Here is a 9,826-nt window from a genome sequence, read left to right as displayed (position 1 = left end):
AATATTTCAGTTTTCAAATCCATGTGACTTTTTAATGGATGGTCAGAGTCTCATCTAGCCAAGCAAACACTTCCAATGAGTAAGCCCCAAAGTACAACCTCATCTCGGAGTATTTATACATTTTTCAAATTCAGGGGGAATTGCAACTGTTTTTTTTTTTTTTATTATTTATTCATGTAGAGATTTTTAAAAAGCATTTATGAAATAGACTGGGAATTTTGAAGTTATCAGAGAGAAATTGGAAACCATAGGGTAGTACTATGTTAATTTAAATGTTTGATCTAAGATTTTAAGCTCTATTTGCTAAAATATGTAGTTTCTTCTTTATATTTGCCCTTTTCCTTTCCTATTTGTCAAGATCTGACATTTTCTTCAAGCATCTTTTAGTGATCTTTGTCCAGCTTTAGTCTTGTGATAACCTCCTTGCTGGGATTAATGCCCACATGGATAATTGTAAGATTAGTCTTCTCCCACTGCACATGTTCAATGATCACATATTTCTTTATTTAAATCTGAACTACCTTGCCAATTTGCTGTCCCTTGTAGTGTCCTTGAACAACCTGCACTTCATCCTCTTTTTGAATGGGTATGGAGTGGACATTGTACTTCTGTGTTAGCTCCAGACATAATTTTCTTCCATATGTGGGAAGGGGCACTGAAATACCTCTTGCAGTACTTGTTTCAGTCAGAGGTCATAAAGGGATTGAACTTCGTTTTGACCTTAGAGATACTATTGCAGAGAAGAGGCATCACAACTCTTGAGAACCAGTGCATTAGAAATTAACAAAAGGTATGAACCTCCCCTAATCAAGCTTTCCTTAATGGGCAGACCCATTAATGGATGGAGAAGATCTTTAATCTCATTAGCATTACTTCTAATTGCTGAGAATTTTTAAAGTGGTGTTTCTTTTCAAGAATTCATATACTTGAACAGCTTTGATTATCACCTTCATGTTTACTATTGCAATACTATTTTCGAGTCTAATCTTCCCATGGGAGCTAAAGTCTAAAATTTTTCTACTTCTAGTTTGAGGGAAAGATTCCTTTATTTATTCAACAATCCTGTATATTGAGAACGGACTCTATGTGGAACAGTGGCATAACCAATGCTGAAAATACCAAGCAGAATGTAACAAGGTCCTCCCTTCCTTAAGATAACTCAGTTACACAAATAACTAACAAAAGAAAAAAATGTAAAATATCAAGAGAATTTCCTTCACACAAGGGAGAAATATTGTTCTGGAAATGATTCTTGTTTTGGTTTTTTCTTTTATTTCTACCACCCTATCCTTGTACAGCAACTCATAACTTCACAACTATTTTGCTATTACAACCTTCTACCATTTTTCCATAATCCAAACTCTCTCTTTTTCATTTGCCTACTCTTCAACTGTTGCTCCACTCATTTGACTAATACTAAAAATTGCACTTTTATTGTGTCACTGTCTCACCTCAAATCTTGAATGACTCCACATATTCTAGCAAGTGGAGCTCAAAGTCTTAAGTCAAACATTCAAATTAATGTAGTACCAACCTAGGTTTTCAAGTTTTTCTCTGATAATTTCCAAATTTCCAATCTATCTCATAAATTCTTTAAAAAAATTTCTACATACTGCTATTCAAGGTTTTCCTGTAGCTTGTAATTACCAAACTCTTTTTTCTTCTTTCAAGTGTTTCCCAGTTTTCAAGGACTATGTTAAATTTGGAGTTCTCCAGGAAGGTTTTTATTTTTTAATGCCTTACATGCTGTAAGCACTCAGAATGTATTTGTTGATATTTCTAGTCACTGATTTCATATCTTTCTGAAATCTGAAGCATTTATGATCTATAAAGCACAGTTCGGTATCTAAATGCACACTATTATTTAATGTTTTCTTTTCTTTATTGTGTTTATACCCTATCTCCACAAAACAAATATAAATTCTATTAAAATAAGGACCTTGTGTGAATCCAAAAAACTATATATTATCTAATGCAATGCTAACTAAAAAGCAAATAATAAGTAAACATGAATAGATAGAATATGAACATATTTGTGGCCATTTCAAAGTATTTGGAATGCTTTTTTAAAATATCCCGTTGTAAAGAATATCCATGATTCTGAGGAAGAAGAGGAAAAGGAAAACTAAAAGGAGGAGAGGAGAGAAGAGAATGATTCAGAAAGAAAGAAATGATGAAAAGTGACAGGGATTCCTGATAGTAGTTCTACCCATTGGAGCAATGTCTAGCACAGGTATTTGTATATACACTTATGAGGAAGTTGGCATTCATAGGAAAAACAAAGAATTTTAATAAATTTTATATCCAAATATCATACCGCAAGTGAGGATTTTTCTTAGAATATAGAGTGAGTATAAGGGAAGACGTAGGTGAATTATTGGATAAGACAAAAATAATCTTCTAAATAGATGTTCAGATTTGAAGAACAGTATTCAATTTGTTTTTTAGGAGAAGAACATATACTTATGTGTAATGTGAAGAATTTTCACTAAAACATCACTAAAAATATCACTGAACTTCACTTCTGAAACTCTCTGGGCATCTGTTCCCTCTTCCATAAGATACAGATAATATTTATACAACCTAAATTACAAACTTCCTCTAATTAATGTTCTTTGTAAGTATTAAAACTTAAGTAGAGCAAGGAATTATAACTCTTTTTATGTATTTGAAGATGTTGCAAGAGACCAAGATTTCCTCGAGCCTATAAGTCAGAACTAGGATTGATGTCTAGTACTTGTAAAGAGCTAGATATAGTGAAGAGCTACTGATATAGTAAAACTTTCTGATAATGAATATCATTCAAAAGAAATGAGCTGCCTTAGAAGGAAGTAGTTCCCCCAGTTTACTAGAGAGCCTAAAACAAATCCCATGTCATCAATTGTTTGTAATATGTTAGTAGACACCCTTGTTGAAGTATGAGTTTGACTTTTGGTTATTATTTTCAGATTTTGTCATCTTGTTGAGATCTAAATCAAAGCCAATTTTAATATTAATTTTATGTCTACAGAATAGAGGTGCCATATAGAATAATGTAGAGAGAATAAACATTCAACCTGAGGGAGTCTGGGTTTAAATTCCATCTCTGAATGTGTGTGTCTGGGCAAGTGTAAGTCTGGGCAAGTCACAGCCCCTCAGTGATGCAAGGAACTCTCTAAGACTATAAGTTGTAGAGAAGGTGCTGAATTGAATTCGTAGAATTTCCTCACCTGGGAGTTTGCTTTATTAGTCAAACAACAGTTCTATTCTTTACCCCAGTTGGTGGGGAATAAAAATTTACCAGGACAATGTCAGAACTGGTGATTTTGTCTGAGGATTACTCAATGAGATATACAGAATATATCTACACTGTACTAAGTAGATAAGAACTAAAGTGCAATCAAACTACAAAACAGATCCAATTTAGTCAATTTAGTTATTTAATATATTTCAGAATAGAATTTATATTAAAAACAAATTGGGGGTTTTATGTTTTGTTTTACAAAAGACAACTCTTATGAATTTGTCCTTAGATTATTTTAATTAATAATCTTACTGGACCATTTAAATATGCATCACTGCACACACGTTTACATATGTGTATATATGTATATACATACACATATATATGCACGCATAGCACATATATATAAACATACACATTAATACATACATATGCACACATACATACATATACACTTTCAATTGTGAAATGTAAGTCACACCTATGTAGGCTAAGCAAGGACTTAATAATTATCATCACTGTTTGCTACTGATGCATAATATCCTATTTCTAAGCTACAGTGATTTGAAATGAGGATTTAACAGCTATTCCATCAATCATCAGATTATTAATCCATTACTGAGTTTATGCCTATCCCATCAAAAGAGAATTTACTAGGAGGAGGGCAAAAAAATCAAGGATGCTGAGAACTTGCTCTAATTGAAGGGGCTGGCTTCAATAAAGTTTATGGTTTAAAGAGAGCTTTCATTTTTATAGCTTGATTTATTTCCCTAAGTGCAGAATTTCAATTTACTATTCCCATGTACTGCATTTTATCATTAAGAATGAAAAAAAATCTTCATCAAGATATAACAAGAACTTACATAGTCAGGGCAGTAATGCTAAGCATAATTAGAGTAGGGTCTTACCAAAATTTAAGAATAAGGGAAATTTGGCTCTATACTCTCTCCATTCACTTCCTATTTCTATTTTTCCCTTCTCAGAGTACTATTCTAAAAGTTCCTTCTCTCTATTCCAACACTTATTGAGAAGAGTAAACACAAAGGACCAAAGTGATTTGATTTTTATTCTTTATCCCCCCCCCCCCCACTTCTCTTGGATTCAGGGGAAATGTGAATTGTTATAATCTTTCACATTAAACACCCCCACCTCCCAGGAGGTAATAAGCTTCATTCACACTACTAGATTCTTATCCTTCCTGTGAGTAATTTAAAAATAATGCTGTAGGAATAAGTAAATACAAAATATAAAGAAACAATCACTAGATTACATAATGGAATGCTCATTGGCCTAGAAAGTAGCAGAACTGGGTTCAAGTCCTTGGTCCTCTGAACCTCAATTACTTCACCTTTAATTTGGGAATAGTAACATCTGTTGCACCTTCAGAACAGAGAAAAAGTGAGATCATACTTGGAAAGGTGCTTTCTGTAACTAATTTCAAAATAAAACACGATAGAAACATCATTGTAGATATTTTAATGTTTTGAACACAGTATTTTATATTGAAAATAGTATTTCATGTGGACAAGTCATTTAAACTTAATAAAGTCTCCTTAATTGCAAAATGGTGAATAATAATATTTGCCTCCAAGTGTTGTTGTGAATGTAAAGTGAAAGAAAGTTGAAAAAATTAAAACGTCAAAGCATAGCATCAGTGTCTATGTTTGCTCTTGTTGCAATTATTTTACCCTTAAAACAATCCTGCAGTTAAGCAGAGCATAGCTTTAAACACAAAACTTCCCTTTATTACAACAGTATTGTTTCTATAAATACAATTATGTTATTACTAATGTCAGAATGAAACAATGTGTACATACATATGTAGAGACATGTGGATTTATGAATGCACATATATGAATGTATGTATACCTATGTGTATATGTACGCATGCTTGCATATATATTTATATATAAACATATATAGGTATATATCAATATGAAATATCTAAGTGTGTGTGTGTGTGCATATGTTTGCATGTGCATGTGTGTGTGATGGGATTCCATGATCTTTCCCAAGACCATAAAATTTTCTTTCTGGTCCACAACAGCTGGCACCAAAGGGAAACATTCTGTTATGTCTACTACAATCAAAAGTGTAATGAAGGTGAAATTACTTAGAAATACAAATAGTAGAGAGTGAATCCAAGATGACAGAGTAAAAGCAGGGACCTGCTTGAGGTCTCCCCCAAACTCTTCAAAATACCTGTAATTAATGACTAAACAAATCCTAGAGCAAAAGAAGCCAACAAATGAAGGAGTGAAACAAAGTACCTTCCAAAGACAACCTGGAGAGTCGACAGGAAGGATCTATTGCAACAGGCTGGGAGAGGAGCACAGTCTAGTGTGAAAGGTGCCAAGACACACAAAGCTGGAGTAAGCCTGAGGGGACTGAATCACTGACAGCTGTGCAGTTTCCAGACTTCTTGACCCACAAACTCTAAGGACAGTTCAGTGGGAAGAGGCTCCCACCTGAATGTAGTCTTGCCTCAGACCCAGGCTCAACCCAAGGGTAGCAACAACCATAACACTGGCTGGAGCTCTTGGCCTAAAGACAGTGGGAGAATTGAATGATTGATCAGAGAGAATTTCAGGGATCTCTCTACTGGCTCAAAGCCAGGATTCTCTTACTTTGTATATGCTTTCATGTGGGTCCCAGGCATGGATGGTATTCCTGGGGCAAGGATGAGCACTGATGTGGCATAGTTTGTGGCTTTAGTGGAGATGAAACCCCCCTCAGAATTTCAAGGCAGAAAATAGTGCTTGTGGTTGCTCATATATCAGAGTGCAGTAAATACCTCTCCTTTTATGATACCACCTGGAAAGAACTGAAAATTTACAGGTCTCTAGAAATATCTCTGAAAACAGGTGCACAAAACCCTTGAAACTTGGGACAGTACATGCTCTACTTAAGAAAGAGCTCAGAGATTTGAGGCTGAGAAAATGAGTAAACAGTGGAAAAAGTCAGACTGGAATCTTCTGTTCCTGGTGATGAAGTACTTACTTACAAGATACTTCCTTGGTGACAAGTAAGAGCAAAACATATAACCAGAAGAAACAATAAAGTCAACGCCCTACATTCAAAGCTTCCAAAAAATATGAATTGATCTGAAGCCTTGGAAGAGCTCAAAAAGTATTTTGAAAATCCAGTAAGAGAAGTAAAGGAAAAATTGGGAATAGAAATGGTAGTGATGCAAGAAAATCATGAAATGAGTCAACAGCTTGATAAAGTAGACACAAAATAATGTTGAAGAAAATAACACCTTTAAAAATAGACTAACCCAAATAGCAAGAGGTCTAAAAAACCAATGAGGAGAAGAATATGCTTTAAAAAACAGAATTGATCAAATGTAAATGGAGGTCCAAAAGCTCACTGAAGAAAATGTCTTTATTTTTAAATTATAATGGAGAAAATGGAACCTAATGACTCTGTGGAAAATCAAGGAATTATAAAACGAAACCAAAAGAATAAAAAATAACAGACAATGTTAAATATTTCATTGGAAAAAACAACTAACCTGAAAAATAGATCCAGGAGAGAAAATTTGAATATAATTGGACTACCTGAAAGCCATGATCAAAAAAAGAACCTAGACACAATCTTTCAAGAAATTATCAAAGAAAGCTACCCAAAACAGAAATGGAAAGAACTCCCTGATCACCTCCTGAAAAAGATCCCAAAAGGAAAATTCTGAGGAATATTGTAGCCAAATTTCAGAGTTCTCAGGCCAAGGAGAAAATATTGCAAGCAACCAGAAAGAAATAATTTGGGTACTGTGGAAACACAATGAGGATAACACAAGATTCAGCAGCTTCTACCTAAGGGATTAGAAAGCTTGGAATATGATATTCCAGAGGTCAAAGTAGGTAGGATTCAAATCAAGAATCACCTACCCAGCAAAATTGAATATAATACTTCAGGGGGAAAGCTGTCATAACTAGTTTAAATTTAACTTAATTCTATCAGGAAGCAGGGATCTTAGGAGAAATCAAGGTATACCCACAGTTTTTATGGGATATTCTACACATTTTTCCTTGGTCTAACAACTCAGTGAATAATGTTTTGTAAAAGGTGATTGATGCTAATTGTCTAATTGCTATTCTGGTTATGCTAACTAGTTGATTGATAATGAGGAGAACTACTAGACTGGTATCATGTGCTATAGAATTAGACAACTAATAATCCTCAAAATTGTTCTTAGAAACTTGAACATAAAATACTACACACTATCAAGAGACCCTATCAGTTGTATGGTGAGGATTTAGGGGGGTGAATTCAGAGCATATGATGCACTTGTATGTGCATAGTTATATATGTGTTGACTCCCATATTAGAATATGAGCTCCTTGAAATTCAGGATCATGTTTTTTTTCTTTTCCTTTTTTTTCCTATCCTCAGTAGTTATCATGGTGCTTTATACTTGGTTGATGCTGAATAAATGCTTCTTGATTGTCTGCCTGAAAGAAAATACACAGAGAATCTGGATTAGGAAGTAACTCATCCTCAAAATAAGTTTCTATGACTATTTTCTTTTAAGACCAAATTTTTTCCTTTGTACCCAGCAGGTGCTGGCTACAAAGACAAGAATTCTTCTGTATGATAGAATCAATATTGTAGGATGTGTGGGGAGAATTCCCTGGAAGCACAATAATTAGATCCTCTCAGATTGGAACACAAAAACTTCCACTGCAAACAAAATAGCATATTTTCAAGCTAGACTTTTGTCAGTCTGTGAAGGAAATTGAGGAAACACCAATAAACAGGCTCATCAAAGATGGCCCTAGCTGCAAAGTATAGGGCATGTCATGCACATGTAGATGCTGGATGGTCTTCTCTCAGCCACTGCAGTTAATTTTCTTATCTACTCCAAACAATGTTCTTAGTTTAACAACCTGCAGAGTTTCTCTATTTCCTATCATTGCAAGATGATTTTCTCTGCCTGGCTTTGGATGTCTTTCATAATTCATTTAGTCTTACTTAATGATATAATGGTCCTACACATTCAAACTATGCCCATTATAAAAACTCTCAGATTGTTCTGTTAATTTGCTTACTTTCCCTTCCCTCTACCCCAATCATGTGTCGTGTCTATTTTTGCTTTTTTTTTGCACATTTAGGAAAAGGCAAATGTAATGAAAACCCTCCCAGTCACAAATTATGTTGCTTCCTTTTGTCTACTCAGTTCTAATCATTCTTCAAATCTTATATCAATTCCTAAATTCTCTAGCTTCTACCATGGTGCTTTTAACACAGTAGATGCTTAATAAATGCTTGTTGATTCATTGATTTTTTTAAATTAATTTATTTAACTTTTAACATCCATTTTCAAAAAATTTTGGGTTCCAAATTTTCTCCCCATTTGTCCCCTCCCCCAACCCCAAAACACCGAGAATTCTAATTACCCCTATCGCCAATCTGCCCTTTCTATCATCCCTCCCTTCCCTTGTTCCCATCTTCTCTTTTGTCCTGTAGGGCCAGATAAATTTCTATACCCCTTTACCTGTATTTCTTATTTCCTAGTAGCAAAAACAGTACTCAACAGTTGATCCTGAAACTTTGAGTTCCAACTTCTTTTCATCCCTCCCTCCCCACTCATTCCTTTCGGAAGGCAAACAATTCAATATAGGCCATATCTGTGTAGTTTTGCAAATGACTTCCACAATATTCATGTTGTGTAAGACTAACTATATTTCCTTCCCTCCTATCCTGCCCCCCATTGCTTCTATTCTCTCTTTTGATCCTGTCCCTCCCCGAGAATGTTGACTTCAGATTGCTCCCTCCTCCCATTGCTCTCCCTTCTATCCTCCCCCCCCCCCCACTCTGCTTATCCTCTTCTCCCCCACTTTCCTGTGTTGTAAGATAGGTTTTCATACCAAAATGAGTGTGCATTTTATTCCTTCCTTTAGTGGAATATGATGAGAGTAAACTTCATGTTTTTCTCTCCCCCCCCTTCTTTTTCCCTCCACTAAAAAGTCTTTTGCTTGCCTCTTTTATGAGAGATAATTTGCCCCATTCCATTTCTCCCTTTCTCCTCCCGATATATTTCTCTCTCACTGCTTGATTTCATTTTTTTAAGATATGATCCTATCCTCTTCTATTCACTCTGTGCACTCTGTCTCTGTGTGTGTGCATATGTGTGTGTTTGTGATCCCACCAACTATGCAAATACTGAAAAAAGTTTCAAGAGGTACAAATATTGTCTTTCCATGTAGGAATGTAAACAGTTCAACTTTAGTCAAGTCCCTTATGACTTCTCTTTGCTGTTTACCTTTTCATGCTTCCTTCATTCTTGTGTTTGAAAGTCAAATTTTCTTTTCAGCTCTGGTCTTTTCATCCAGAATGCTTCAAAGTCGCCAATTTCATTGAAAGACCATTTTTTCCTCTGAAGTATTATACTCAGTTTTGCTGGGTAGGTGATTCTTAGTTTTAGTCCTAGTTCCTTTGACTTCTGCTGCTAGATCTTGTGTTATCCAGATTGTGTTTCCACAATACTGGAATTGCTTCTTTCTAGCTGCTTGCAATATTTTCTCCTTGACCAGGAATTAACTTAACTCTGGAATTTGGCCACAATGATCCTAGGAGTTTCTCTTTTTGGATGTCTTTCAG

The 9,826-nt window shown here is 34.9% G+C and overlaps 1 pseudogene; it reads right to left on the bottom strand.

Moving 5' to 3' along the window:
• Window positions 1–296: 296 nt before the first annotated feature.
• LOC140502547 (large ribosomal subunit protein uL24 pseudogene) lies at window positions 297–750 on the bottom strand (annotated as a pseudogene).
• Window positions 751–9,826: the final 9,076 nt, after the last annotated feature.

Source organism: Notamacropus eugenii, chromosome 4, assembly GCF_028372415.1.
Source record: "Notamacropus eugenii isolate mMacEug1 chromosome 4, mMacEug1.pri_v2, whole genome shotgun sequence".
NCBI classification, from domain to species: Eukaryota; Metazoa; Chordata; class Mammalia; order Diprotodontia; family Macropodidae; genus Notamacropus; species Notamacropus eugenii.
This window is presented reverse-complemented; position numbering and strand designations above follow the sequence as displayed.